Here is a 6807-nt window from a genome sequence, read left to right as displayed (position 1 = left end):
TAATATGAAATAACACAAAAAATTGTACATTTAGAACATTTATTTTTAACCCTAGTGAACCTAGTGTACTGATACTTCTACTTGTTGGATATCCTTGGCATGTTAACGGAGATGAACAGCAAGCCAAACTCGTTTCACAAGCCAGGATGCGAGCTTCTTTATTTAGGTCTCCTTAATCCATCTTACAAAGGACATTGTGACTTGCGAATAGACAAGTGAAACTGAAAAACATGAAACAGAAAACACACTGCAGTTAAGCACTGGAAGAAATGTGAGTAAATCAGGAAACAGCATCAAAATAATGCTTTTAATGTGACTAAAATATCTCCAAGTTGTAGAATGTATTACTGATAAAAACAATACATTCATATGCTAATTTGGTCGTTATCACGCTCATTGTTATGCAAAGGAAAACAACCAGCAACTAGGTCTGTTTCCTAAAAAAAAAAAAAAAATTACAGGAAAACGAGCGTAAACAGACTTTATAAAAAAAATTAAATTAACTTATTCTTTTTTATATTTGTCATTGAACACTTGCCAAACTCACACGTTTGTTTGTCTGGAGAGCTGTTAAGACACAGCAGAGAGCCGTTTGAACATTAAAAGCACTTCTCCAAGAAAACGGGACTAACTGTTACCCAGAATGCAATGCAACTAAGCCTATCCCACCAAAATACAATACAGGAAATCGCCGCTGACAGAATAATCACTTTTAACTTAACTTAATGGCTAAAAAAAAAAAAGTTATGAAATATCTCTTATTAACATAATGAGTACATTTTTTCTTCTTCTTTTCTTACACTTAAATCACTTTACTGGGGGCAGAACACTCAGTTTTTGTCTATTTTTGAATTTACCTCTATATTTTAATTTGAAAGACTAACTGCATGCTCTTTTGGTATTATTTTAATCAACACATCCTCTCTGTGACAATTTAGTAATTTTTCCATGTTGTATTCACACACTAGACATAAAATCATGCAAAAACAGAAAAGTCTGTCTGGAGAAATGGGATTCAGTGTGCTGCGGAAACCCTAGAAAGGTTTAATAAACGTTTTTTTAAAACATAGAATGAAAGTTTTAGGTGCATGAAAACAAGAATAAAATTTGTCAACAAACTGCAAGACAGCATATGAACAAGTTAATTATGTTCTATTAATCGCGTGCGTTAACGCAATTCACAGCCCTAATATTAAGCCAAGCCTAACCCACACCATTATGATATAGTTTCAAAGTGAAATACATAGATTATATCAATATTGGAGAATACTATTTAGATTTAGACAGATAGGTTTATTTTACTTTGTTTTTCACGCTGGGCATGTGTGTACTATAACGTGCTGTATGTGCGGTTTCATGAATGCACTTTGATGGACACTGGACACTGGACAAGCAGGACAGTGCTTCTTGGTTTTCTACTATTCACCAGCGCATGCCCATCACCTGCAGTTGAAAGAGGTTTAGTGTGAAATGTCAAGCGGTGTGAATCTGGGGAACCTTGTTCCAGACATTTTTTTACAGCTCTATTCTGATACATGAAAGACTTGTTGTCAGAATTCTAGCTGGATACAAACCGCAAATTATTATTTTCTCCATCATGAAGCCTTGCCATATCCGTATTCTGAAAAGGGTGCTATTGTAACACAGACTTGGAGGCGTTTGGATCCATATGCAGTGTTTTTATTTATGTTTGGCGATGTGTTGGGAAAGGGAGTGGTGGTCGGACAGGCGGAGGTCAGTGCCGGCATGGAAGCATCAGAGGCGAGAGCAGACGGTGGTCGAAGGCAGGCGGAGGTCAACACGGCGAGGGTTTGTCAGAGGCTGGTGTAGGCGATGGTCAGGGACGGGCTGGAGTCGAGCCAGGCGGCTAGCAGGAGAGTAACACAGGATCAGAACAGGGTCGAGGCTGGAAGAAGCAGACGGCTGGGAACTCGCTAAGTAATGGCTTACGGCACAATACTTCACGGTGTGTTTAGGTGGGAGCTTGGTTTAAATCCTGTGGAGACTGATGAGGGATTGGCAGCAGCTGAGGGATGATTAATACTTTGGGGACTGTGCATGTGGATGACCCGAGGGGTAGACAGCAGGTGGACTCCTGACAGAGCCCCCCCCCCGAGGAGCGGCTCCGGACGCTGGAGTCCTGGCAGAGTTGTGGTCGGCCACAGGGCCGCGGCGCAGGAGCTGAAGGATGGCGTCTGTGAAACTCAATAAGTAGAGAGGGATCAAGGATATCCTCGCGGTCCACCAAGGACCATTCCTCTGGGCCGAAACCCTCCCAGTCCAGGAGATACTGAAGACGTCCCTGCCTCCGCCGAGAATGCAGGACCTCCTTGACCCTGTGTGCCTCTTCGCCGTCTATGATCAAAGGTGCACCTGGACCAGCCGCGTCGTCAGCCTGGGGCTCGTCATCCGGACCTTGTGCAAGTTTCAACAGAGATATATGGAAAGTGGGAGAGATACGATAGTCTGGAGGTAGGAGACGAAATGATACAGGAGTAACCTGACGCTCTATCTGGAAGGGACTCACATATCGCGGACTCAGTTTTCTGCAGGGCAGTCGGAGGCATAGATCTCTGGTGGATAGCCAGACCCACTGGCCAGGAGATAAGTTGGGTCCCGTCTGACGGTGCCGGTCCACTTGCAGTTGGGAGCGGCGAACTGCATGCTGGAGCTGGATGTGAGCAGCCTCCCACGTTTCCTCGCAGCGACGGAACCAGTCGTCAACAGCTGGTAGTTCTGAGGAGCCCCCCGCCCAGGGGAAGAAAGGGGGCTGGAAGCCTAGGACACACTGGAAGGGTGAGAGTCAAGTAGAAGCTTTCTTCAGGGAGTTCTGGGCGTACTCAGCCCAGACCAGGAACCGGCTCCAGTCTCCCTGCCGTTGGTAGCAGTAGGTCCTCAGGAAACGAATGACTTCCTGGTTAAGTCGTTCTGCTTGGCCATTGGACTGAGGATGGTAACCTGACGTGAGACTGATGTTGATGCCCAGTCCATCGCACATGGCCCACCACACACGAGAGGTGAACTGGGGGCCCCAGTCCGACACAATCCAATGCAATGTGGGACCAGGGTCGATGGGGTATAAACAGCGGGTGGAGGAGACCCGATGGATGCTGGCGTGGCACCTTTATCCTCTGACAGGTTGAACACTGGGTGACGAACTGAGCAACATCCGCCTGTAAAGTGGGCCACCAGAACAGATTTGACATGAGAGATTGAGTGGCATTGGTACCTGGGTGTCCGGCTGCGGGTGTGTCATGGACCAGATGGAGAACCTGTTGTCGATGGGATGGAGGCACATATATTCGATCCTCAGGACATGACGGAGGAGGCGGGTGCTGGGAGTTGAGTTTGTTGAGCTCCGTCATGACATCCCACTAGATGGGGGCCAGAACTAGTGTGGGTGATAAAATAGTCTCTAGAACAGAAGTGGAAACAGCTGTGGTTTCATGGAGCCGAGAGAGGGCGTCTACCTTCCCGTTCTTAGACCCTGGTCGGTAGGTGATCTGGAATCGGAAGCGGGAGAAGAACAAAGACCAGCGCGCCCGGCGAGGATTGAGGCGCTTGGCTGTGCGGATGTACTCCAGATTACGGTGATCAGTCAATACTAGGACTGGTTCTGCCGCACCCTCTAGCCAGTGTCTCCACTCACCGAAGGCCGCTTTCATGGCCAGGAGCTCCCGGTCTCCCACATCATAGTTGCGTTCCGCAGCACTCAGTTTACGGGAGTAGAAGTCGCAGGGGTGAGTTTTAGGAGGTAGGCCTGGCGTTGTGACAGCACGGCCCCAATGCCGGTGCTAGAAGCGTCGACCTCCACGTTAAACTGCGTGGTGGGGTCTGGATGGCAGAGAATGGGAGCCCGGGAAAAACAGGTCTTGAGGTCGTTGAAGGCTGTGGTTGCTTCAGGGGTCCAATGTAGTTGTCGTTGACCCCCTTGAGTAGTGATGTAAGGGGTTCTGCCACTGTACTAAAACCTTGAATGAAGCGTCTATAGAAGTTGGCGAAACCCATGAATCGTTGGAGCTCCCTTATGGTCATGGGTTGTGGCCAGTGAAGCACGGCGTCCACCTTCTTATGATCCATGGTCACCCCTTGAGCGCTGATGACATAACTTAGAAAGGAGACACATGTCTGGTGGAACTCACATTTTTCTTGTTTGACGTAGAGTCTATGGTCAATGAGGCGTTGGAGGACTTGGCGAACATGAGACACATGTTCCTCGAATGTGTTAGAATATACAGTATTAGAATGTCATCAATGTAGACAATGACGTGTTTGTGGAGCAGATCTCTGAAGATGTCATTGATGAAGGCCTGGAACACTGATGGAGCATTACAGAGACCAAAGGGCATCACAAGGTATTCGTAATGCCCAGTGGTTGTTGAGAAGGCTGTCTTCCACTCATCACCCTCACGGATCCGGATGAGATTATACGCACTACACAGGTCCAACTTGCTAAAGAAGCGTGCGGTGCGTAGTTGTTCCACGGATACTGGAACCAGTGGCAGAGGGTAATGGTATTTCACCGTGACCTCATTGAGGCTGTAAAAGTCTATGCAGGGTCTGAGTCCACCGTCTTTCTTTTTCACAAAGAAAAATCCAGCTGACGCAGGGGGCATCGATGATCGGATGAACCCCTTGGCTAGTTCCTCTGTGATGTACGTTTGCATGGCCTCAGTCTCTGGTTGGGACAAAGGAAAGACCCTTCCTCTGGCAGGAGTGGCTCCGGGTAGAAGGTCGATGGCGCAGTCGTAGGGTCTGTGTGGCAGTAACTGAGTAACGTTCTGTCTGCTGAATGCCTCCCTCAGGTCTCGGTACTTCACCGGCACGTCCTCGAGTTCAGGAGACACCTCTTCCAGACTTGTAGAGGTCACGTGGGTCTGAGCTGAGACGTTGGACCCGCCGTCTCCCTTGCCACCCTGGATACATTGATGGACACAGATGGAGGAGGGAAATGAGAGCCGTCGAGCTGACCAGTCAATGGAGGGGTTGTGTCTTTCCAGCCAGGGAAGCCCCAATATGATTGGGCAGCGAGGAGAATCAATCGTGAAGAGCCGAATGGTCTCGTGGTGGTCAGTCAGGGTGACGAGCTTGATGTCTTCCGTGATGTATTGAATCTGCCCTGAGCCCAGTGGTCAGCCGTCGAGGGCTGAAACAGCTACGTGAGCATGGCAGGTGAGAAGAGGAATTCTATGCTTGCGGGCAAAGGTTATATCAATAAAGTTACCTGCAGCGCCTGAGTCCACCATGGCCTGGGTTTGTATAGGGTACTCATGCACCATCAAAGACACTGAAATTTCAAAAGTCATAGGCAGGTCGCTTACCCGCTCATTGTAACGACACGGAGGACGGATGGGGCAGGTGGCTCGCAGATGTCCTGGCTGGCCGCAATAGAGACACAGGTTCTCGCGGCGACACCTCTCTCGTTCAGCGGGGGTGAGCTGTGTCGAACCCAGGTGTATAGGTTCGGGCTCCATGGTTAGGGAGAAAGAGAGAGACAGCAAGTGCGTCACCGGAGAGCAAGGAGCTGTGAAGCGCGGACGCCTTGACCGCATCAGATGATCTAGCCGGATGGTCAGCTGGAAGAGAGCCTCCACGCCTGGTCCTTCATCGCTACATGCTAGCTCTTTCTGCATGTCGCCCAATAATCCACGGCGGAAGAGCCGTTTAAGTATGTCCGGGGTACAGTCTGTTTGGGCCGCCAGAGTCCGAAACTTCACTGCGTACGAAGCAATAGTGTCCCTTTCTTGGGTTAATTCCATAAGGAGGTCTCCGGGGTCTTTGCCGTCAGCTGTGTGGTCGAAGACTTCACGAAGCTGCTGGGCAAACGCAGCGTAGGAATCAAATGGAACAGTTCCTCCCGCCCATTTGGCTGCTAACCATTCGAGTGCTTCGTCAGTGAGAAGTGAGCACAGGAATGAGAACTTGGCTTCCTCAGTGGGGTAGAGGTGGGGCTGTTGACGCAGGAGCAGCTCGCACTGCATTAGAAACCCCCGGCAGAGTTCAGGCCTCCCATTGAATTTATCCGGAAGTGAGACTCGAGGGCCGCTTAATACTCCGGCACTAGGACTTCCCGGGGGAAGATGTGGCCCGGCGGACGAAGGCGGAAGCGTCGGCGACGTGGTGCTTGGGCCGGCTTGCAGATGTGACATGATGGCGTCGGTGGCTGCGGTTAAACGTTGGAGTTGGCGTCCATGGTCAAGCAGCAGCGCAGCGAACCCGGCTGGATTGGAAGGACTGCTGGATCCATGTCTAGTGAAGTATTCTGTAACACAGACTCGGAGGCGTTTGGATCCATATGCAGTGTTTTTATTTATGTTTGGCGATGTGTTGGGAAAGGCAGCGGTGGTCGGACAGGCGGAGGTCAACACGGCGAGGGTTTGTCAGAGGCTGTCGTAGACGGTGGTCAGGGACGGGCTGGAGTCGAGGCAGGTGGCTAGCAGGAGAGTAACACAGGGTCAGAACAGGATCGAGGCTGGAAGAAGCAGACGGCTGGGAACTTGCTAAGTAATGGCTTACAGTACAATACTTCACGGTGTGTTTAGGTGGGAGCTTGGTTTAAATGCTGTGGAGACTGATTAGGGATTGTCAGCAGCTGAGGGATGATCAATACTCTGGGAACACCTTTAAACTGACTAAAAGTCCAAACTTACAACTAATCCAATTCAAAACTCTCCATAGAATTTATTATACTGGTCAGAGGATGTTCAAGGTGGGTCTCAGAAGCTCAGACATATGTGAGCACTACGATAGTAACTTACCTGGCAGTTACATGCATGCACTGTGGTTCTGCACACCTGTCCAGGCTCT

The sequence above is a fragment of the Oryzias melastigma genome, linkage group LG23 (assembly GCF_002922805.2).
Source record: "Oryzias melastigma strain HK-1 linkage group LG23, ASM292280v2, whole genome shotgun sequence".
Taxonomy (NCBI): domain Eukaryota; kingdom Metazoa; phylum Chordata; class Actinopteri; order Beloniformes; family Adrianichthyidae; genus Oryzias; species Oryzias melastigma.
The sequence above is the reverse complement of the archived record's forward strand: the minus strand, read 5'-3'. Positions refer to the sequence as shown.